Here is a 25,768-nt window from a genome sequence, read left to right on the forward strand (position 1 = left end):
TTTAGGTGGGGAAACTGAGGCCCCCCCCAAAGGGGGGGCTTTCTTCCATGACTGTTTGATAAAACTAATTTTAAAATGTTTTCACCATCAAATTGGTTTCACTGATCATCACCTAAGAGCACATTCAGGAATAACATTAATCGGGTGGCAGGCAGATGTGGGTGGGGAGGGGAGGGGAGGGGAGGGGATGGGTGTATACATATATAATGAGTGTGATGCACACCATCTAGGGGAGGGACACATTTGAAGCTCTGACTCGGGGGTGGGGTGTGGGGGGGGGCAAGGGCAATATACATAACCTAAACTTTCATACCCCCACAATATGCTGAAATAATAAAAAAAATGTTTTTATAGAATGATGTTCTTCTCCAGAGGAAAAATGAAGCATTTAGGTTTATCAAATTTGGAAAACACAAAGAACAAAGAATTTCAAAGGTTGCCTTTAACTGATATTGCCATTCGGGGTATAACCACGTGACATTATTTCAACATATGACTTGGAAGGATGTAAAATGGAGATTTTAAGTAAAAAGATGGAACATGTCTTACATTATTTTTAGTCTGCTTTTTCATGAGCTGAACATTTTCTTTCCAAGTTGCTCAATATTCTGTGACATTGGTTTAAATTGCCTCTTGTTATATATATTATATATTATGTAAATGGATCCGTTTAACCACTCTCTTGCTGAATATTTGTGTTGTTTTAAAATTTTTATCTTCTTACCAATGCTGAGAGGAAGTCAGTCAGTTGCTTTCCTGGAGGCTTTTCTTTCTCCCCCTACAGGAGGAAAAAATCCCTCCTGCTGGTCTCCCCTCCCCTGTGGCAGACTAGTCCCCTTCTGTCCGAATTGTTTTCAGGTGAGATGAAGTTTTGCCACAAGGGGTCCCCCACGCTCTTTAAGCGGAAGCAACCATTTGCCCGCTCAGAGAGGGATTTGGAGCTGGAGAAAGTCAGGTTTGCACCCCAGCTCTGCCACTCGCTCTCCCCAGGACTGTGGACGAGTGGTTGCCCCTCTCTGTGCCTCAGCTTTCCCGTCTGAGAATTGGGGAGAGCCGTCATTTACTCACATTATCTAATTTCCACAGCAACCTTGCAAGAAAAGTGTTTAGCACGGTGCCTGGTGCACGGTGGGCACTCGACACGTGACATCAGGTCTGCTCCGGCTCTCTTCCTTCCTCAGAAATCGGGTTTGCAGTAGTGCCCAGCTCAGGGGTCATGGAGACGGTTAAATGAGATCACACAGGGAAAGTAGCTAGCCAACAGTTTCGGGTGAGTGAATTTTAACTTTTAAACAATATTTGCTATTTTTATTGTTGCAAGGTCATGGTCTACTGATGCTCCCATTGTACAGAAAAGGGTAGGAGATAAATTAGGCTAAACCTTTGACAGGAATCAGAAGGGACAGTGGCTTTTCTTTGGGCGCAGAAGTGGATGTCCCCACCCCAACCTCAGCACCCTTCCCAAACATCATCAGCTGAGAAAGCCCCAAGAGGGCTGCCATGTTGCACACCCCTAGGAGCACCTATTATTGGAGACTCCCTGGACTGCAATATAGTGGCATCCCCCTCAGTTATGCAGGAAAGTGACCCGGCTCTGTGCCCGTTCTCTCAGGAGACCAAACGCCAACCTCTGCAATAGAGAACCCCTCCAACAGTCCCAGCCCACACCGTCTTCTTCTGTTGGAGAAATTCCTCCAAGTGGCCCCTGATTTTGCAGGGATGCTTCCCAACTCCCAAAGGATAGCAACAGGGTGACACTCTTCCAGGCTCCCTGTCAATCATGGTGGCCATCTTGGGAGACTTGTTATCTGTGGAGCTGGGATTTAAAACCAGGTCCAGTCTGAGTTCATCACCAGAGTTCTTATCTACTGTTCAATATACATACACACACATTTATGTATGAAAATATATATAAAAGAAAATGTACATAAACATAGGTGACACAATAGACAAAAGAGTATGTGAATACATTCATACACATACATATGACCTTAAGTTTTTGCTTTATTTTTAATTGACATAACGATTGTACGTATTTATAGGGTACAGTGTGATATTTCAATACACGTATACGATGTGTAATGACCAAATCAGGGTAATTAGCATACCCCTCACCTCAAACATTTGCATTGGAAACATCCCCTATTTGAAAATATACAATAGGTTATTAATTATAGTCACCCTACAGTGCCATAGAACACTAGAACATTTCTCTTAATCTAGCTATACCTTTGTATCCAGTAACCAACCTCTGGCTGTCCCCACCCTGTCCCGCACTTTCCAGCCTCCTAGTAACCACTATTCTACTCTACTTCTAAGAGATCAACTTTTTGAGCTTCCGCACATGAGAACACATGGTCTTTGTTGAGAGGATTAAAAGATGATACACATGAAAAGACAGTCTTGTGAGAAAGGTACTGTTAGTATCATGCCCATTTCACAGATGAGCAGACTAAGGCCCACAGATAGCAGGCAACTTGCTCTTGAGTCCATGCTCCTCACAGTAAGCTCTACTGTGAGCCTTAAAGGACTGAGCACCGTGCCTGCCTCACGGTAAGCTGTGCTCACCAGGGGCTCTGAAGGAACCCTAAGTCAGCAGCCAAGGGGGTCCCCTCCACCTGGATGCTTTTAAACTGATCTTCTGCAGGGTGGGGGTGCAGAGCTGGGTTATCTCACTGTGGCCTTTCAACCTCTCGAAGAGCCGGGGTCAGGGCTGGGGCAGCAGGCCTGCTGAGAGCTAGAAGGCTGGGCAGCGTGGGCCGTGTCAACCTGAGATGTCCCAGGACGACTCTGGCTGTGGAGGGCTTAGGGGTAGGGCCTGGGGTGGGGAGAGGTGGGCGGGCAATGCCCTGCGATCCACAGTGCCTGCCCGGGAGGACAGATGGGAGGCTGGGGGCTGGCGCAAATGCTGCCCCCACCACCTGGTTCAACTAGCAGCTCCTTAAGGTTTTAGTTTTAATACTTAAAGACATAACTTTGTAAACTGGAATAGTTATAAAGTTAAAGGAAAACAAGAAATACAGAGGGTTACACTGTCCTATCACCCTAGGCCAACCAGTAGTCACCATTCTTCTGGACACTTATATATACATACAGGATTCTTATATACACATACAGGACTCTCCCCATTTTGCAAATATAGGATTGCACTACACTGTTGTTTTGCAATGTGCATTTTTCACTGTGACACCCTGGATGTGGTTTACGAGGTAGGAACCGTGGGCCCACCCCATTCTAACAGCTGCCCCACATCCCACACACGGACGTGGCATCACTGCCATCACGCAGCCACTTCCCCAAGGACGGACAAGGCCATGCCCAGACTCCCGATGTTGTAAGATGTGCTACAACCAACACCACTGTCCTTGTTCTTTGAGCACTTACTACTTCTGTCGCTAGTCTAGAGCTCTGGAAATGGGACAAAAATCCATGCAATTTTGGAATTTTATGTCACACAGGGACAGAAATTGATGTTTTCAATTTTCAATGCCTAAAAAAAGTTGAGTTTTTGAGTCAAAAGTCATGACTTTAGAAAAGGCAGAAAAGCAGACCAAATTTTGATTTGTTTTGAAATAGACAACATACTCTTACTGGTGGTACCTGGGCATGTCCGTTCACAGCACCATCCCCTTCAGCTCCCAACCACGCACCATGGATTAGCGACAGAAAAGTTGGCAGAAGATAGTAAAATTTGAAACAATGTCAATAATCAAATAATTCCTTCCTGTTATTGTAGGTGCTCCCATGACACCCCTCGATACAATAGTGCTGCCCAGTTACACTCTCACCCACAGGATAAGAGGCTATTTTTAAAAAAGCTTTTACAATTTTGAAATAATTTTATCTGTCACAAAGATAACAGTTTCTGTAGACCCCAGACCCTTCACGTTAACATCTTCCAATACCACAGAGCATTCATCAGAACTAGGAAACCAACCTTGGTACGTTACTCTTAACTAAACTCTGGATTTTATTCAGATTTCGTCACTTTTTGCTCCAATGGCTTTTTTTTCCTATTGCAAGAGCTCACCCAAAATCTCACATTGCGTTTTGTCACCATGTCCCTTAGTCATTTCCCCCAATCTCCTCAGTCCAAAGCTTCTGTCTTTCCTTGTCCACAGCCTTGACGGTTCTGAGCAGTACTGGTCAGGTGCTTAGTAGAATATCCCTAACTCTGTTGGGGTTAGTGTGATGCTTTTCTCATGAAACTGGGGTGACGGGTTACCAGGAAGCCCACCACGGAGGGGAAGCACCGTTCTCGCATCACCAGCCTCCTGCCCTCACAGGTGTGTTAATCTCCATCACCTGGCCAAGGTGTTGGCTGCCAGATTTCTGTACTATAAGGCTGCCATTTTCTTCCTTTTCATTCTTTAGGGAGGTGGGGAGAAGAGAAGAGATTAAGCTCTATCTCCTGGGTAGGGATGTATTGACATTATTTGTGTTTCTTCTGTAATGAAGATTTGTCCTTTTTCCATCAATGACCTTTGTAAAAAGAATTTCTCAACTTCAAAGGACGATGCCCGATGACTTGAAGATCACGCCCCACACTCTAATTCAAGCTGGATGGGAGTTACCCCAAAGTTCAAGTGAGATCACCAGTATCAGCTAAGGTTGCTTCTGAGAGTCCTCTGAAATCCTCCTCGGGGTCTGGCCTCAGAGGGGGAACTGGGTGGTGTCTCAGTTGTGTCTTCAAGCTGTGGCTTCTCAAGCTGTGGCCCCTAGGGCTGAAGGAAGGCTGGTGTGCTGGGCGAGAGGGGACAGTGGTGGCAGAGCTGATGGATGAGTGTGGTGCCTAGGATGGCCCTGGGGAATGAGAGAACAGGGACGGAGTGATGGATGGGCTGGGTGAAGAGGCAGCTGGAGAGCTGTAAGGAGCAAAGGGCTCCAGGCTGGAGAGTCCACTGTGACTGGCAGCAGAGCCCAAGAGCCTTGAATAAGGTGGTATTCTCTCCTTATGGCAAAGCTCACCCAACCCACTCTCCTAACCTATTTGGTTTTTTTTAAAGTGTACATTTCAGTAGCATCAAGTACATTCACAGGCTTGTACAACCATCACCATCCAAGTCCAGAACTGTTGACCGGCAAGCTGTGGTTGCTGACCCTTGCTCTAGGTCATGAGCTGTGCCATACTGGTCTTTGGATCCCCAGGGCTTAGAACCAAGTAGGTTTTCCAGTCTTTGGAGGCATGAAACACATTCTACTTTTGTTAACTAGTCGTCTCAGAAAACCCTGTAGTCATTCATACGAAGCAGTTTCAGTTTGTCATCAGATCCATGTTCCAGATCTTTGGGAACTGATCAAACAGGCTTCCCCGGCTCTGGACTTCCAGGGGCGCTGGCTACTGGGAGGCCCAGCAGGACATCAGAGGTGGGGCTGGGAGGAGAGAGCTGGGGCATTTAGCCTCTTGCTGGTTGGCCTGTGGCTTTTCACCCACTGTCTTTCTTCCAAGTTCCAGTAACTACAACCTGCCGTTGCCCCTTTAGGAGTAAGGTTTGCAGCCCCAAGACACTTCACCTCCTTTTTGGGTTTCCTGCTCACTTCCTTTCCACACCTTTGAGGACAGTTTAACGAAGGGGTTTCATTTGGATGTGCCCTCTGTTTCCTGCTGGGACCCTGAATGCTAGGAGAATTAGACAGAAAACCCAGGCTTGGCACCAAGGACTTCTCAGCCATCAGCTCCTTCCTTCCCACCTAGGAGTTAGTAAGAGGCTCAGGCTCTAAGACGGTCCCGTGGCCCCCGTGGCTCCTGGTGTTCCTGCCCACGTAAACCCTCCTTCCCCCCACCCCTGGCCGAGTGTGAGTAGGGCCTGTGATTTGCTTCTAGCCAACAGGACATGGCAAAAGGGATGGGATGGCACTTGTCATTATGTTACAGAAGATTATAATGTCCATCTCATTAGCACTCTCCCTGCTCACTGGTTTATGATGAAGCAAGTTGCCATGTTGAGGTAGCCCACGTGGCAGAGCTGAGGGTGGCCCACGGCCAGCAAGGGGCCGAGGCCCTCTGTCCTACAACCTGCAAGAAACAATCTTGCCAAAGACCACAGGACCTTGTCCTTGAGATGAGACCCCAGCCGACACTTTGATCGCAGCCACCCGAGACGCTGTTCCAGAGGATTCAGCTAAGCAATATACTGACCTCCGACCCACAGAAACTGAGAACAAATGCGTGTCGTTTGAGTTTGTGGCAATCTGTTAAGCAGTAATAAATACATAACGTGGCAATTGCCTCTATTTTACAGGTGAGGAAAACGGGGTTCCAAGAAGAGCTACCTTGCCCAAGAGACACAGCTGGGGGCCTGGCAGAGTGAGAGGCTTTGTGCCCAGGGCTAACTCTCAGGCCCTCGAGGTCACTGCCCCTCCTCTATGTGCCAATTTCCACCAAGCAGATGCCTCCTCGGGTCTCGCTGCCCTTGGCGAGCGACTTGGCTCTGAGCTCCTTCCTGCTCTACCCAGCACCTCCCGGGGAGCAGCAGGGGCCAGGGTTTGTACGACAGCGTCCAGTTGTCAGCACTGGCATTTGTCAAAGGAAGTGGCTGCTCTCGGGGTCCTCTGCCCTCCCCAAAGTGGACACTGCTTTTGAGAAGTGCTAATGTACAAGCTTGTCAGCCCAGCCTGGGGGGAGGGAAGGGCTGCAGCAGGGCTCCGATGCTGGGGGACAGAGAAGTACACAAACCACCTCTCTTCAGATCTTTGTTCTTAAGACCCAGAGCTGCGCCGCTGGGGTGGGACGAAAGGTGAGGATGCAGATAAACACCCTCTCTAGAGTGGTGGAGGCCAGTGCCGAGGGCATGCAAGTGGAGAGTACATTAGCCCAGCGCTGAGCGTAAGCTAAAGGATTCCTTTATGTTATGGGGTAGGGGAAGAATGGAGACAGAGTCTCCCAACTGAAATAATTAGGACTAGAATTTAGTGAGAAGCATGCCCCTTAGAAAGGGGGCACGTAAGCGGCTCGCTGCCTGGCCAAGTGTGGGGACATTCCCTGATCACCCTGCCTCAAGGTCCTGACTTATTATTTATCTCCCTTTATTACATAGGAATAGGTAACTCCAGATAAAGAATGTACACAAATAGTCTCTAATCAGCAAGAGGGCAGCAGTTTTGTTGCCTAGAAACGGGAGATACAAGGGTAAACAAGACACTGTGTGCCTGCTTGAAGGAATGGCTTTAACCCTCTATTCAGATACTTGATTACCAAGTACCAGATACCAGGCTAGGCTCAGGGATACAGTGAAAACAAGGCAAATGACAGCTTTGACTCTCCTCACCAGGATGTAAGCTCGATAATGCAGATGATTACTGCATAACAAAGCACCCCAAAGGTTAGTAACTTAGAACAATGATTGCTCATTTCTCATTAGACTGTGGGTCAGGCATTTGGGCAGGACTCAGTGGGCAGCTCTTCAGCCACAATGTTGTCAGCTAGAGTCATTCGTGTACTTACATTTAGCTATTCAGGTGGAACACTGATGGTGTCTCCATCCTGCTTGGTCTTTCTGTACATGACCTCTCGTCACTGAGCAATTCAGCCTGGACTTCCTTACGGCATGGCGTCTGGGCTTCACGAAGGGGAAAAAGCAGCTGCAAGTCCTCAAGGGCTCAGAACTCCTAGAACATCACTTCCACCATACTTTATTGGTTAAAGTCAGTCCCAGGGCCAGCCCAGACTGAAGAGGAAGGGAAAATCACTTCTATGAAGAGTGACAGGCACATTCAGGGAGGGGAGGAATTGCTGGCATTTTGAGACTTTCTGAACACATAATTGTGGATAGTGATACACTCAGTGAATATTAGACATAGTAAAGAGCTAGAAAACAATCTGGAGGGCGAGTGAAAAGTACTGCCCAGAGTTGAAGTGTATGGGTGTGTTTCCATATATTTTTAAATGATACATATTCATGATTATTTAATCCTCACGTATTACGTGATAAGGGTATTATCACCATTTTGTGCAAGTGGAACCGTGGAAGAGGAAGATGACTTAAGATGACACAGCTAGTTAGTGGCAGGGCCAGGGTTTGGAACCAGGGCACAACTTTGTATATCTAATATAATACAAATACAATAGAAATACGAAAATAAGATGGTGTTGCCACAAAGTAGCATGAAATACTTGTATAATTGTCTCTCCAGCTAGGTTCTATGTTTCCTGATGGCGAAGACAGCCACATCTTATCTCTTTTTGATGTACAGAGTACTATTGCAGTAAGCCAAGAACTGCTGGAAGATATAGGACTTTGGCCACCCATTTGATTAAGCCAATCCATATTGTATGCACATGTGTGCGCACGCGCACACACACACACACACACACACACACACAATTATGGGGAAAGGCAAGGGGGTCGACTCCAGTTTGGCCATGTCCAATCCCAGAGGTCCTCCACGAGGCCACATCCCCTGTGGTTCTGACCTACGGCTGGACGCTGCCCCAGGAAGGCTTGAGCATCCTCTTCATGAAAGTAGCAATGATAACTCCATGGTTGGGGTGAGGTGAGCTGGAAGCAGGGGTTAAAGTTTCTTCCAGTCTCTACTCCATGAAAGAACCTTCTTTTCCTCCCAGATCTTGGAGATAGGAGGTGGTGGTGGTGAAGAAATGGGGAACCTTAACCTTCACATATAATGGACTTTGGGCAAGTTATTGAGCTCCGAGTTACACAGCTAGGAAGTAGAGCCAGGATACAATGGTCTGTTTTATCATGTAAATTGGGATTAATAAAAGTGCCTGTTATTAACCTAGGGTTGTTTTAAGGACAGCACGAAAAGGGCTCATATGCCACTTGCTGGTTCCAGCCACATAATCACAGGGTTATACTGTACTGAAGAGCTAGGCTTCTCCCTCTAAGCTCTCCTGATGTGGTCCTGTCCTTCCTCTCACCTCCTGGGCACAACAGGGGACACAGAGCAGACCCTCTGTCCTGCCATACACGAGGGCAAGGCTGCTGAAAAATGTACCGTAGCCCCAGCTGCCTTGTCCAATGCTGGGGGGAGCACGTACACATCTGGAAGTGGAGGTCATGAGTCTCATGCAGATTTCTGTGCAAAGCAGTAGCTCTATGAGGTCAGCAGAACCATTCTCTTCTGTGCTGCTATTGAGAGATCAGAAGTCTCCCTCTGGGGATAGAATTCTTGCCTGCTGCTGGGCAGAAGGGAAGTGCTAACTTTCCACTAGAAAGTGAGTTCTTCCAGGGAGGGACAGAATTCCTCAATTCTTGGTGCTTGCACATAGTACGTACTCAAGAGGCAACTGTGAATGGCCAGCTTCATGGAAGGCACCTGCATCATCCTGTGGGCCGCTTACTTGCTGGAAGTGACATCCTGGGGACATCCTTTCCCTAGCTGCCCCACACTTTGGTTTCATCTGCTCCTCAGGCTCCCTTCCTCTGCTGGCCGGCCCTGCAGTCTGTCACTGGCAGGACAGCCAACCTCAGAGCCGGGTGACCTTTCAAAGACATCAGGATTTGTTTAATTTTCAGAATTCACCTCTCTTCATCCTTCTTATCAGAGGCAGCTAGGCCCCAGCTGGGGAGGCTGTTTGGCATCTTTCCCTGAGTTTTGAAACAGATGGGCTGGGGCCTTCTCAGATGGAGTCTTGTCTTAACCAAGAGAATTACAGAGAAAGGAAAAACAGTGGTAGAATAAGGTGGGGGTGGAGAAGAGTTACCTAGAGAAAAGAACCACCAAACACACATTGAGTTATAACGCCCGACTCATTTTCATAGAACCTTGCTCTTTGTTACTGTATCTTCTATAAAGTTTTCCATGCACATAAAGACTTTATACGCTCAAGTTGCAATTATCATGCACCAGGCACTTCATGTGCATTGGTTCACATAACCCTCACACAACAGCACCTTGAGGTCCTGTTATCCCCATTTTACAGGTGAGAAAACTGAGGCATAGCTGGGTAAGACCTTGCCCCAAGCCATGCACTGTGTAGAGGGGCCAGGGTTTAGTACCAGCTCTGTGGACTCAGCAGTCTGTGCACAAAGCAATACTAGGTCTGTGTAAATATCAACTGACCCTCGCAATAGCCTTGGGGGAGAAATGTATCTTTCCTGGCTGATAGGAGTCTGAATATCTCACTTTACAAGTTGCACAGCTAGCAAACATTGAGCACAGGAGGGATAATGATAGTCATAGAACTTGATACTAAACAGCATCTGGTATATGAAATCAAAGTATCCTTTAACTTGTATGAATCTACTTCATTCCATCAGCCGCATGAATTAGGCACAATTGTCATTTTGTAGGAGAGGAGAAAATAAGGCTCGAGGATAGAATTGTGTATCAAGATCAAAGTGCCGGCGAGTTGTGGAAACCGGTTTAAATCTCAGCCACCCCAACATACACAGCCTGAATTCTTGACTGCTGCACTATCTCCTTCTCTGCTGACCGTGGTTGGCTGGAGCTCAACACAGAGGTCTTTCTCCAATGGGTCACCTAGTGCTCATAGATAAACAATTCTGGATGCTCAACTGCACCAGACACCATGGAACTACACACTACTCACCTTTCTTCCTTTTCCCTTCTGCCCTGACCAGTCTAGACCCCTGCAGATTCCTCTAGAAACCCAGGGGGCATTTTGAGGCTGGTCTAAACTGGTTCAAGTGGAAAATATCCCTGGAATAAGTGAATAGTTACGGTAGGTTACAACCACTGAGGGGAGGGCAGAAGAGGTTTTTTCAAAAGGAAACCATACTTGGGAATGATGGACACAGACCTGTCTTTTATGACAGAGGGGAACTTGTCAAGAGAAGCCCAAAAGCTTGGCTTCTAACCCCGCTCATGAAGTGAGGATGATGCAGGGACCTGCTCAGTTGGAAATTGGCAGAAAGGCTGTTAAGTGGCCTCTTGCTGAGAACTTCCAACTTGGGAGCACAGATGAGCAAAACTTTCTTCCTTCTGGAGTCTGGCTATCTTAGTTCAAAGACGTCCAAGACCTCTGAACCTAGAGGGTCAGATATGAGCTTATGAAGCACGAAGAGGGAGACCAAGATTGATAACAAAATCAGCCAAGAAGAAATGTGGTAAGTTTCTAGTTTCTCAAGTTGACTTTATAATTATTCTGCCTATTTTCTCCTAATTTCTTACCATGATTATGTCGTTTACCACGTTGGCTTATGCATTCCTTATGTGAGGTTAAGCTTTATCTTGAGATTTTTAGTCTCATTGAATAAAATTGAAAGCAGGGAAAGGAGCAATGCTTGGTGAGCATATACCATGTGCCAGGCACTATGCCAGGTGCTGGGGACACAGCCCTGGAGGCAGCAGCTGCCATCTTTTTCCTTCTCTTATATGCCCTCAGATTATCAAATAAATGTCAGTTACCACGGTGAGAAGCTCTGGCAAGGGGGTGGAGGGTTCTTCCAGAGCATATATCTAGGGGTCTCAACCTAGTCAGGGGAGTTGTTTTATATTAATTCTGTTATTTTAACCTTCTCTGGTTTTATCCATCTCTTTAATTGGGTTTCTTTTATCCTTTGTTTGGAATATCCATTTGGTTTTATTCTTGCTTGATGGACTAGCAGGCAGGAAGTGTGGATATGAGGGTGGGTGTTGCCAGCACAGTCCACACTCTAATCAAGTGTCCTCTTAGCTTCCCTTTGCAGCAACCCCCCACCCCCAACCCACGCTCTCTCAAAACTCTGGCTGCAGATTCCTAAGTTATATAGAATAAGAATTCAACATTTAAAAGCTTAACTGCTGGAACTAGACTTGCTTTCAAACATTCTGCTTTTATTTGGGGGGACATGTGGTAGCATACTATACATTCTAAACATCTTACTAAAAGTGTCTGACGTTTGGGCGCTTATTGCATGCCATGATTTTATCTAATCTTTACTACAACCACAGAAACAAGGTGTTTATTAATATTCCCATTTTTCAATTGGAGGAAACAGGCTCAGCAATGCTGAGAAACTTGCCCGAGGTCACGTGGCTAGCTATGAACAGAGGAGGTGCTTGAATCACACAGTCTAGTCCCAAAGTGTAGGCTCTTCCTAAGGTTGGGACTAGCCTTGTAATGGTCTGGAATTATGGAAGCCACAAACCCATACCACCACAAATTTTGAAAATTGGGTCAAACTCCTATAGGAAGAGAGTTATTCCTCCCTTCGGGAAATGCCATTGTGTTACACACTCTGGGAGACAGAGGCCAGTCTCATAGACTGATGATCCTTGAAGGTAATGACTTGCTGAGTACAAGGTAGAAACCAGATCAGGATCTGTCCCTCCCCACCATTGTGACTTGGGTGAGCCTCAGTTTATCCATTAAGTGGGGGTCCTACTGGCTCTCCCTCAGAGGATCAAATGAACATGAAAAGGAAGAAGGGACAAGGGTGTAAGGGAGAGATATCAGAAGTGTAGGAACGTGCTCAACTGTGGCCACCAGTCACTTCCAAGCAGACAAGTATCGTCAGGGGTAGGTCAGTAGGCATTCTCATGCATTGTGGCTGGGAGTGTCTAAACCTCTTTGGAAACCAGGTTGACATCATTCTCCAAAATCAAGGTGAAGACCTCTACATTCTCTGTAAGCCCAGTAATTCCACTCCTAGCCCCAGGAGACATGTCCAAGAATGCCATAGCAGCATTGCTTGTGATAACCCCAAACTGGAAACAATCAAATTCCCAAAGGAAAAGGGATACATTGTGGCCTATTCATCTAATACTATAAAATCCAATTAGAAGAATCAAACCATACAGAGTGGTAGGTCCTGGGGCAGGAAAGTCACAACATAGCCAACATTGAAAGGTTAGCCTAGCAAGAGTATGGCGACCAAGACGGGTAGGGAATCTTTGGTCTCTGCAAAATCAGTCTGGTCTGACCTCCCGGGTACCAAACTGTAGATTTAAGGTAGGAAAGATTGAGGGGCACTGGTTGTTGGGAACATCAGTAGAGTCACGCCCCTGGTACAGATTTTTATCTGAATAACCTGAGTCCAGCTTCTTTCCTGGGGTTCCACAAACCTGGGAAGCCCATAAGGATTTAATAAGGAGAAGCCCAAACTTCGCACCAGCTCCAATGGCAGAGACCTCCCACCCAAGTCCACCATAAGCTCTACTCCCTGGAGCCATATGGGCAACCTTGGAGGAACGTCCAAGATGGCGCTCTTCAAGTCTACGATGAGCTTTTATCACCTCTTCTCTTCCCTTGCTTTACCCCCAAGTGGGAAGTCAGGATAGCACAATGGTTACGATCCCTGCCTCTGGAGTCAAATAGTTTAAGTTCACACATAATCCAAATATCAGGTGTGTCATTTTGGCAAGTTACTTAACCTTGTGAAGTAGTTGTTCCTGTCTCCCTTGTACAGATGAACCTTCAGAGAAGTTGTCATGGTGATTAAAGCTAGGATATACGATCTATCTGGCACAATGCCTGGCACACAACTAAGATGTGAATTTTTACTACACTGGTTCCTAAGTTATGCTGAACATTAGAGTCACCTGAGGAACTTTAACCCTGATGCCCACATTGCATCTCATACAAATCAAATCAATGTCTGGAGTTGGAAGCCAAGCATCAATAGTTTTTAAAAGTCCCAACGTATATCAAGGTTTGGGAGCCATGGATTTATGATTATCATTTTCCAAAACCAGGTTTTAGGTGCCTCGAGTTGCCCCCGAGACTCAGAAGCCTGTGCGAGCAGGTGACTAGGCTGCCAATCTTTTTCATTAGCTTTGGCTTCAGACCTTTTCTGCTTAGGTGTGTGACGTGAACTCAGCTGTACCAGTGGTCTCTTTTGCTGCTTGACAAGACAAACAGAAAATAATTCCAGCCTCCCCATTGCAGTGAAGGGTAACCCACAACCCCAAGGTGCTCAAACTTAGAAAGCTGCCCTAACTTTCCTATCTGCCATATTCAGTCTAGTCCAGTTAAGTTCCTTCTATGACCCCTCATTGCTATTAAGGAGAGTGAGAAGCCACCATTCTCACTGTCACCACCATCGTCTCCCATTTGGGCAACTCCAGTAATCTTCTATTTACCTTCCTGGCCTCCATTCCCAGGCACATGGGTCTATTTAAATGCCCATTTCATCACTCCACTGCCACAGGTCCTCAAGGGTTCCTATTGCCATCCTCCCAATCCTGTCCTATAGGACCCCGCTGCCATCTCTTCTAGTCATTGTTCTACCCCTTGATTTCCAGACTCGAATGAGGAATTCAAAGCTACTCCCAAATGCTTTAGCCCGAGAACGTTTGCACATGCTGTTCTGGGCACTTTCATCCCTAAACGGCCTTCTCTGAAGGCTTTAGCCAGTTGCTGTGCCTGTTTGTTACTTCCAGAGCTTCTTACTTTTTCTGCCTGTATTCCTCCCTAACAGCTGATCGCAGCTATGGGGTCCCAAGCACATTTCTAAGTGGTTTCAGCATTAACTCATTGAACGCTACAGCATGAATCGTATTACCCTAATTTTATAGGTGAGGAAACTGGGCACAGAGAGGTTGAGCTGCTTTCTAATAAACTGCAGAGCCGAGTGCTGACCCTGAGCAGTCTGGGCCCAGTGCCCGAGATACTGGCACGGTCTCACGTTGACTGAGACAGAAAGTCAACAGTATACTGCTTCTAAGTTACGACTGCACATGTCCCTCAATTGCTAGAGCCTTGTACGTAGTCAAGACTCAGTGGTTTTAGATGAATAACCCTCCAGTGAGGAAGGGAAGACCAAACACTCTCCCCACTCCCACGTTGGCTCAAGCAGAAGTCAAGTGGAAACAGAAGCAGCCTAAGCTCTAGGTAACACGGTGTGCCAATAGGAACATGCATCCACACGTATGCTCACATGCATCCACACAGCATCCCCCCCTCATTGGAGCAGGGTCTTTCCCTCTTTGGGAGGAACCATCCCACCCTCCCCCTGCCCCCTGCCCCCTCCCCAGCGCCTGCACGGGGTCTCTGAGCAGAACAGCCTCGCCAATTCATCAGGGGACGTCAGCCTCTCAAAGCTGTTTGGGGTATAAATCAAATGGTGAGGAGGAAGGGAAAAAAAAAAAAAAGGTAGCGAGGAGAGGAAAATCAGGGAAGGGGGTGGGGAAAGAGCGATGGAAGGAGAGAGGGGGAAAATGAGATCAAAGGCAAAAATTCATCAGAGATAACGGAATTATTTATTTTTCCTGCTCTAGGTCTCTGGGCCTTTGAGGCCTCCACGCTGATGTATTTGGACGTCTTGGGACCGTCTGTTACCAGAGGCTACCCCAGCCCCCCGGCTCGGGCCCAGCCCCCCAAAGGCACATTGGTTCCATCAGCAGCAGCTGCCCCCTCCACGGCTGCCCTGGGAGCCTTTTGAAGTGGGTCCCGGTGGTGTTTATCCGCCTTCGTGTAAGAAACGTGTGCACGGTGCTGGCGGCCGCAGCTGCCCCCAGGTTGGGGTGGGAGAGAAAGGGGTCCCCTCATCACTCACCAGCATGTTTATTTGGGAACCAGAGCGGCCCCTGCTCCAGTTATTACTCAACGTCCTCTACAGACTATGCCACCCCCAAGCCCTCCAGAAGGTGGGGTGGGAACAACAAACACGCCGCCACCTCTGTCAGAGGCTGCCATCCTGCCTGGACCCCGTGGTGCACTTGGCTTTCTGAGAAGAGCTGGAGATGAAGGGCCCTGGGGACAGTCCTCTGGTCCCAAGAGGGCTTAGGACAAGGTGGTTAAAGCCACAGACCCAGGAGCCAGAAAGCCGGGGCTCAAGGTCTAGTTCTCTCCTACTCTGACTCATAGCCAAGTGATCCAAGTCCTGGAATTGACTGTCCTAGACAAGGAAACTGATGCTCAGAGAAATTAACACATGCAAAGAACTCAGAGTAGGCAACTCAGATAAATCCAACATAAAGGTCAGTTGTTCAAAACGTGGCAAATGGCTAAGAGATTAGCAATGGTTCCTCTTCCTGAGGCATTAGCTCTCAACATCTTGTTTTTTAGTTAACTGGTTGGAAGCTTACAATATTGATTTATGGTCTGTTAATAGACTGGCTAAGTTTTGCACTAAAAAAGTCCAAATGGACAGTATTAAGGTTAATGGTACACAATTCTGCATTTTGTAGCAACACTATCCAAGGAGGAAAAACATCTTGCCCGCGGTCACCATCAAGTCAGTTAGCCACAATGTGAAACTGGGTATTTGAACACAGGCTAGAGTCAGATGGCCTAGGCTAAAAAGCAAGGCTGGTGCCTGCTAGTTGTGTGACCTGTGACACACAGACCAGCTCCTACTCCTTCCCCAGTAAGGGGGAGAAGCATAGTTCCCTCCTCCACCAAGTTTTTGTGAGGGTTCAGTGGGAGTTTATTAAGTAACACTCGAGCCAGGCACTGTCCTTAGTGCCCGATACTTATCTGATCCTCAGCAGCCCTGCGAGATGGGCTCTACTGTTCCCACTTCAGATGGGGAAACTGCGGTCTCAGAGGTGAACAAGGTTACACAGCATGACATTTCCAGGGGGCGTGGTGGGAGAAGAGACGACTCTCCTGGAAGCCATACAGGAGAATGGGGACATGTTTAAGCAGGGGGACCCTGAGTCTCAGCCAGAGCAGGTGACCCAGCATGCTCCCCCTTCCATCTCCAAAGTCCTATAGGAGGGGCTGCTGGCCCCTAGCCACCTGTAAGAATCAGGAGAAAGACTCCCGGGGGGTGTTAGCACTGAGGGCAGGATGCTGGTAGGGACAGGAACATCGATGCTGGCTCCTTGTCCCTTAAAAGCAACACAGGGGAAGTCATCCAGCAGACCCCAGAGACCCTCCCCAGGGACAGGGGGAGGGGTCTCCAGGAGCCAGTGGGGTTTGCTGGGATTTCCAGTTTGAGTAAGTGGAGCTGGAGCTGCCTCAGGTCTTCCTGGAGGCCCCTCCCAAGTCCTGCCACCAAACGCTAGGATGGCAGCAGTTGGCATACATGTTAACCCAGCTCGCCTCATTAAGTTTTTTTCCTTTTAATTACAGCATATTACAGGGGTACAAATGTTTAGGTTACGTATATTGCCCTTGCCCCACCCAAGTCTTTTGAAGAAACAAAGGCTATTCCAGACAGCATGGCAGCAAGAGCTTCTCAGATCTCTCTACTTACATCCTTCCCTTCATCTAGCCCTGGGCCTTGGGACAATCCCACAGGACTAGAGATTACACAGTAGCCCGTTTGTGAAACGGGGACAGGCGGGTGAGCCTTCCCTCTGATGCTCAGAGGTCCTGGCTGGTGCCGAGGGGGAAACTTGAGCAGTTCTCTGAAGGAGCTGCCTTTAGACCGACCAAACAAGACCCCCGAGACCCCGACACAAAGGCTCGCAGGCAGAGGGGGAAGGTGCTCACTGGGCGAGAGGTGTGGTCTGGTTTTGATTTAGGAGTCATTATTTATGCACATCAGGAACAACGCTCAGGAAGGCAGATGTCACGTGGCCCCTTGGCCGGCGTGGGAGCTGTCAGCCCTGCCAACCTAGGAAGTCACGCTGCAGTTGTCTCACACCGGCTCTGCGCGATGCGCCTGACATAGAGGACCTCATTAAACTCACACGATGCTTCAGCTGGGATAGACGTACGTATTTTTATCACAATTTCTTCATTACCCTCAGGAAAATCCCGATCTCTGGTCTTTTAGACCAGGCAGACTACTCAGAACACTTACGTTCTCCCAGTGACAAAACTGGGAACTGGAGCAGGGATTTCAGCCTTTATCTCAGGTTTGGGTTTACTATAATCACATTTTTTTTTTAGCAATGTGTTTTTTAAAAACATAACTGTCAACACCAAGAGATTATACATGGAAACCTATGGTGTATTTTTCATGGCTGCTTAAAAGATAACCCAAGCAAGATGCATGTATCAACTTGACTCGTAAACATGCTATGTGAGAAAGTGTGTTCTTATGACACACGAGTATTTGTGTAAGACATGCACAGTCCAAGTAACATCTGACCAGTAATTGCACTTCCCATAATAGCAGCTAGCTTGAGGCAGACACATCACAAAAGATAGTTCCTGGATCAGTTTAGATATAGTAAAACAAGGTTGCACACATTGCTATAGAGGGAATTTAGCCTCTGTGAACGGTATAGCACAGTAGAATGATTACACGGTTGCCCTGAGGCTGCAGCTAGAAACTAAGTCATCAAGAATCACAACTTTTCCTCCCCCAGCTGGGGAACTTTCCAGAAGAGTGTGGAGTTCAAGAATCATTTCTCCTTGGGGTAACAATGGTGTCAGGAAACCGGTAAGAATTACATGATCTTAAAGCACTTGTTAAGACTCGGTATCATGACAGCTACCAATTCTATGACAATCACTCACATTTTGCAGATGAGACAGGCTCAGAGCAGCCCAGGAGACAGGCTGTCCCCAAACCCATACAGCTGGGATGTGGTGGGAGCAGGGCAGAGTCCGGGTCCGCTGTGCTCTGGGTTGCACACTCCAAGTCATTCTGCAAGCAGGTAACTCCACGAGGACGGACCCCACCTGGCTTCCACACTGCAGGACAGTGCCCGACTCACAAGCATGCAGATTGGGCTTGAAACAAAATCTTGGGCTCAGGCTGTGATCCTGAATCTCAGAGAGGCAAAGGGGGTTTTCAGATCTCTTCATAGTTAACACAAAAGTCAGGAGAAGTCTTTACAGCACTTTCCTGTGGTAGAAGAGCAAAGAACATGCTGGACAGTGGAACGTGGGAGCCTTTGTTCAGCTTTTTCATAATTCAGAGTGAGCCAAAAGGGACCTCAGAGTGAGCCAAAAGGGACCTCAGAGTGAGCCAAAAGGGACCTCAGAGTGAGCCAAAAGGGACCTCAGAGTGAGCCAAAAGGGACCTCAGAGTGAGCCAAAAGGGACCTCAGAGTGAGCCAAAAGGGACCTCAGAGAGGCACCAGCTTCAGTGGCACACTTTCATGGAGGTGGGACCAACAGGACAAGTGTGTCTCAGGTTCTCAGCCTTGTGCCGGGGCCAGTCTCAGGGTCTCTACAGATATCCGAAGGCTCGGGAGTCATGTCAGACACCAGCTCGATGGGAAGCCATGGTGGCTGCACGGCCGCCTCCTCCAGGTTAAGGTTCCCAAACATACTGAGCCCAGAACCAACAAGCACTTAAGTCTGTGTTGTCTTTAACCAGAAAGATTAAGTGATTTTTAAAAAAAAAAATCTAGGAAAAATTTAGCAATCTTAGTCATAGTTTTTGAATGCATAATTTGGAATAGTTTTAGATATATAGAGAAGTCACAAAGACAAGTACCGAGTTTGTATACCCCTCACCCAGCTTCCTCTAATGTCAACATTTTATGTTACTGTGGCACCTTTGTCAAAATTAAAGCATACACAGGGATATTACTATTAACTGACTCTGAACTTTATTTACATTTCAGTGTTCCTGCTATTGCCTTCTTTCTGTTCCAGGATCCAGTCCAGAGTACCACACTGTACCTGAGTAGTAATTCAATACAGCATGGAAACAGTATGTCCTGAACAAGCCACATCACACACAAAAAGGAAAAGTTCCCCCCGTTTAACTCCTGTCCTAGTGCCATTGAGTTTGATCTATAGCCTTCTCAACTACAGATTGTCATCTGTGCTGTCCAATATGGTACCCGTCAGCCAGTGAGGTGAGTCCCATTTAAGTTAATCGAGATCAAATAAGACTACCATCCGGTTCCTCGGACACACTGACTGTATTTCAAGTGTTCAACAGCACATGTTGCTAGTGGCTATGGCACTGGGTAGGACAGATACAGAACATTCTCATGTATTACATAAATACCACCATTCTAGACTTCTATGTGTTTTCCACACAAATGTATACTTAAATGCATGAAAACCTAATTTTACATTTTTTATGCAGTACAGACTACTATACACCAGAGAAATTTCACCTAGTGTGTTTTGGAGATCGTTCCACACTGATCCGTAGTGATCTGGTGCATTCATTTTTGGCTGTTGCAGAGCGAGTAGCCCAGGGTACAGATGTCCTATGATGTGTCATTCCCTCAATGGGCACTTGGGTTATTTCCAATTTCTTCCTATTGCTGGTGGTATAGAAGGAAGCTTTTGTGGGGAGAACTGCTCCTCCTGGGCTAAGCCACTCTACCCTGCGTAAGTCAATGTAGGGCTCACTCAACGAACAAGAATTTTTCCTTGTAGCATCTATAGTGGCTGATTTCAGTGGGTCTGGAGTGGTTTTTCATTGCTGGCTGCGTAGCACATGTAGGGAAACCCTTCCACATCCAACATACGGGGACCCTAAACCTACACAGATCCTTCCTTGATACCAAAGGCCATGGGGGCCCCATAACTCTTCTATCCCAAGCATCCTCATAGTGTTTTGTCACAAGGGCAGAGTGTCATTATGGCTTTGACTGCACTTCTCGTTTATTACAGAGGGCCTCCAACAAGAGGCTCTAGCAGAAAATGGCCCACAAGGAATCCAGCAAGGTCACATCAGAATCCCCGGGATAGTTTTAAAGTATCCAAAGGTCTGAACCACTTCAGGTCCACTGAAATCAGTCCTTGTAGGTGCTACGAGGAACATCCTTGTTCATTCTGGGAGCACTAGATTGATTTATGCAGGGTACAGTGGCTTAGGCCAAGAGGAGAAATACTGCCCCCCCAAAAGTTCTTTCCATACTATCAGAACTGTGCTTCGAGCCAATGACCAGGCCCAGTGGGAGCGGCCAAGAGAAAGAAATCTGCAATGCTGCCACGTGGGCAAGATGCCGGGATCCACCCAGCATGTCTCAGGGCCACTTCTGAGAGGAGTGGGCTGGAGACAACATTTGGCCACCTACAAAAAAAGTTGCATGACAAGCAGACCAGCACATTGCATCTAGCCATTTGGAGGGGCTGAAGTTCATGGTTTGATTGGCAAATACTGATCGTATAATGGAAGTATCAGTAGCTGAGTCTAAAAATGCAGTGATGTGGCCGCATTGTGTTAACACGTTACTTAACACCATCTAATCCTCAAATAAGTCTTCTGGGTAGGTTATCGCCATTTTACAGATGGCGAAACTGAGGTGAACGGCTAGGGAACTTCCACATCCTCTTGCCTCGAACTCCAGCTAGTTAGAGGCAGAGCTGGGACACGAACTCCCCATAGAGCCCATGATCCTAACACCAGTCCACCCTTCATGCATGGGCCGGCATGCAAAGTACAGACACTTTCCTGCTACCCCTCCCCCAGCTTCCCTGGTGTCCATCTTATGTCACCATGGGACATTTGTCAGAACTAAAAATGCATCCTCGTGCACTAACTCCAGACTTTATTTGATCTCAGTATTTCTACCCGTGCCCTGTACTAGCTCCATTTGGTAAGGGACAGGGTAGACATCTTGGGAACTGTTCTCTAATCCAGGCCTGTGCAAGAACCAGACTGCACACTGTCCTTGCTCAGTGGCGTCAGGCAGGTTGCACTGGAAGATTTGCATTTTTATTTGTGGTTGTAATTAAGTACTCAGGGCTGTAGAAATCAGGCAAGGCTTCTTGATGGAGATTAGAATTGGGCCTTAACAAGTGGGCAGAATTTGGGGGTGGGGTAGAAGTCACCACTGGCTTTGAGCAGAGACCTCCTTCCTGTTTCAGCCCTCCCTCTCCCAGGCAGCACAGTTTTAGGCACAGAGAAACCTAGTACTTGATAATTGAGGAATCCCAGGCCTGGAGGCTTTGGATGCCCCCAGATCTTCTCAGTGTTTCTAATCAAAGTCAGCTGGCAACTCGGCCACGTGACCCAGTTGTGGGGCCTGCACACTTCCCTGGGAGGCAGGTTTCCCGTTGCTGGCTGCACAGCACGTGCAGGGAGACCCTTCCCACATCCAACAAGCAGGGACTCTAAACCTAGACAGATCTTCCTCGATACCATGGGTCCCCGTAACACTTCTATCCCAAGCATCCTCAGTGTTTTGTCATAGGGGAAGAGTTACTATGGCTTCAGATTGCACCTCTCACTCATCACAGAGGGCCTCTAACAATAGGCTCTTGCAGAAAGTGGCTACAAGGAATTGGACAAGGTTACATCAGAATCCCCTGGGATAGCTTTAAACTATCCAAAAAGGCCTGGGCCACCCCAGACCCACTGAAATCACAGTCCCTGGGGGTGGGGCTCCAGGATCACTGGATCTTTACACTTGAGTGATTGTATCAAAGCCAGACCAAGGAGCTATGATCCTGAATACGTTTCCCAAAATTATTTTGCAGGTGTCTTTTCAAGGAATAGTTTGTGAAGACAGGTACCGCTTAGGATATCTTGGGTGTTGATGTACAAGTTTAGCCTGTGCTCATATTTTCACTCCTGTACCATCTCAGTTAAGCCCCTTGGCTTTTCTCCTACTGAGGGTGTCCCTAACAAAGGCAAAGCAAGCCAGTCACTTTCTTTACTGTAGTGACAGAAAGCAGCTATTGAAGAAACAATGAGGATTAAGTGGTACATTACAACTGTTACGAGATGTTTTGCCGGAGCTCCTGCACCCAGATTAAGCTTCTGTTAAGTGTATAGTATGAAGTAGAGAAATGTGCATAATTGTCTCATGTTCCAAACACATCCTGAACAAGAACTCCGTAAGGGCTCGATGTACCTTCACAGTGAAGACAACTTGCGTAGTAAAACTACCAAGAAACTTAACAGATTTGAGTTTTAAACACCTGACTTTGTGAAAATTATGTTTGGTTATTAAATCAGGGTGCCCAGACTTTTTCTCACCTTTGCAAAGCAATAAGGTGACCTAAAAAAAATTGATTAACAAGATCTCCCATTCATTCCTTCTCTCCAGTTATGCTACCCAGAATTCACTATTGGTGTTTTTGGTGTAATAGATTAGTGGTTCTATACAACAGAGGAGTGAGATTAGTGGTTCTATACAATAGAGGAGTGATTTTGCCCCAGGGACAGTTGGCAATGCTTAGAGGCATTTTTGGTCGTCATACCTGGATGTGACAACTGAACCGGCACGGGTGGGTAGAAAGCAGGGATCTTCCAATGTACAGGACAATTTCACGAAGAATTATCCAGCCCCAAGTATCACTAGGGTTGAGGTTGAGAAACCCCATTGTAGATATATTCTGTACATATACAGATATATACAGGCATACGTATTTTCACAACTGTTCTGAATTGTTATTTTGTACTTAGTACTGTGGACATCTGTGTGCCGTTCTGTTGTGTGCATGTACCATAGAGCATTTTGGAAAAAATTGGAAACTAAATGCTTATTACAGGAATGGTTCTGTATCTACATCTTTGCACATTTACACAATGAAGTCTCAATTCAAGTCCTCTGAGCAATTGCAGATGTTTCTTGTATCTAAGTGAAATGACTCTTGAACACCCATAACAGACTGTCAGCTCAAGTTTGCAGAGCTGTGCCGTTATGATTGTGTTAGTGCATTGCATGTGCACAAAATCCTGTGAACTGTTTTAGCCACGGGAGCCTTGGAGGGACCCTCTCAAAGCTAGACTTGCACTGGGAACTCAGGCCCTTGTAGACCAGTTGCTCTCTGAGTCGTAAGCCTGGAAGCACACATGAGTCATGGCTTTGAAATCCACCTCAGATGCCAACAGAAAACAGAGGCTTTGCATAATCAAGTTGACAGATGAAGCTGGGCTTGCCCTGCTCAAGACAGGCTCATCTATATCCTGGTTTAAAAGAAATATTGCATTTTTAAAGAGGAAAGAAACATATTTAAGAGATAAAGGGAGGGGGAAAAAAAAGAAGAGTTTTCTGGTCATTAGTTATAATAAAACACAGGGGGAAAAATTCACTTTAAAGGCAGGCTAAAGCCCTGTAATCTTCAAAGAGAAGAGGCTCAGCTGCCTGGGAAGAGAAACTTCACCGAAAGACCACCATTTTCCAGCTGGTTGCAAACAGCCAAGGTGAGGGCCGCAGTTGTGGGTGGAACACGTTGGCTTGGACACAAATTGTTTTCCTATTTAGTTAGCCAAGATCAGTTTTTGCCCCTAGGTGCTGCTTAAACGCTTTGTACAGTGGGAAGGGTGCAGCTTCCCAAGTCTACCCCAGGACCGTATTGCCAGAATGCTAACCATTGTTCATTTGGGGGAGTTTCAAACTCTTGCTGCCCATTGGACTCTGTCATCTTAAGGGCACAGTTCCATTTAACCCCATCAGATCGTTGCCACATGAGAATGTGGGGTCAGTGTCACCAGACTGGTTAACCACAAGCTGCACAAACTCTGGGTTGTGATGTCAAACATACCTGTCTGTACAAGCCAAATGACGTGCCTAGTAGGCGAAGTGGGCCCTGCTGTAGCCAGTTGGCCAATGTGAGTACTAAAAGCCTTAGACTATCTTGACATGTGACATCAATGAATGCCAGTGTATTGATGGCTGAATATGGCTTTGTTTATGCCTGGCTTGGCTGTGTAACCCCTGGTGTCCTAACTCCCACATCCCATGGAGCTTGGATGATTATGCCAGGGGAGGACCTAGCTTCTCTTGCTATAAGCCTCCCTTGAAAGCTGGTTCTTGGAAAAATCTAATTCTCCCTACTTAACATTTTAAGGGATTATTAATTTAACTAATTTTTGTAAGTATGAAGTGAAGTACTCTTAGGAACTAAATCTGCAAAGAGATTTTGCAATCTTTCTAGTATTAACATTTTCTGTTCATCTTTCCAGTGAAGAAACCTTAGATCACCCCAGAGGAGCAGGAAGATTCCTGCCCCCAAACACTTCCCCCTTCCAGCATTCAGTGGCTGCTTGCTCTGTCAGGTAGGACCCACTCCTAACACATGCATTTCAAACTGCGGGTTGCAACCCATTAAAAGCCTTAAAGTTTAGTGCCTTGAGACCAACTTGAGAATAGAACGTCAGTTTACCGATTAAGACTGGTTGCTTCAAAATACTTTGTTTCAATTACATGTACGCACACATGGGTGTGCTGGGTTGGGGTCAGTTGTGCAAAATGGGCCTCCATGAGCCAGTAGGAGCCATCTACAGGACACATTTCCCCGAGTCCACATTTAGTGACTTCAAGATGGTATCTTGAAGTTGTCATGGTGGGAGTATTTTTACTATGGCAATCGGCAAATATGAAAATCAGAACTTTCCGCTGGAGAGCTGGTTGCTTACATGCAGTTAGTGGTGTGCTGGTAAGTGCTAAGGCTGTGTCAAACTCTTCAACTCATAGTGAGAAAGTCAGGTGTCGTATGTTGATTTTCTCGGGCTCTGTGCACAGGTGGTTTACTGGGGTGAGCCCTCAGGAGCATCACATGTCGAGTATCCAGGAAGGAAGACTAGGCTTCCTCTGGGAGAAACTGGACTATAGTTTAGCTGCAAGAGACCTCAGCTGACCTCACAGAGCTGTGAAACAGGGATTGCTTTTCAGAATGGTCCCAAATTAGAGGAGAGATGGGCTCTGTACCATTTTTAGACTAGTCATTGAATGTACATTGCCCCTGGGCACGATAGTGGGGGCTGCCTTCAGAGGGCAGTTCCTGGAGAACAACTCATCTGTGGGACATCAGCCCCACAAACTCACAGCACTTGGGTTCATTCACATGCCAATAGCAAGCTTTTTCCACTCTTAGGTCAGAATCTAAAGTATGACGCACCATGGTGTGCCAACCACATCTCCCCTTTTAGGACTGAGACGTCATTCCCCCAAGCTGGTCAGCTAGAAAACAGACCACATGGCCCAGCTGTCCAAGCCAAGACCATCCTAGAGCAGTCTACAGTTAAGGAAATCCCCCCAATACATGAGAAACCCCAGCTGGGATCAGCAGTCCTGCCTCCCCAGCTGACCAGAGGTGCATGAATGAGGCCCAGGGGAGACAAGAGCCACTACCCAGCTGACTCCTGGACTCAACAAT

Source organism: Eulemur rufifrons, chromosome 21 (genome assembly GCF_041146395.1).
Source record: "Eulemur rufifrons isolate Redbay chromosome 21, OSU_ERuf_1, whole genome shotgun sequence".
Taxonomy (NCBI): domain Eukaryota; kingdom Metazoa; phylum Chordata; class Mammalia; order Primates; family Lemuridae; genus Eulemur; species Eulemur rufifrons.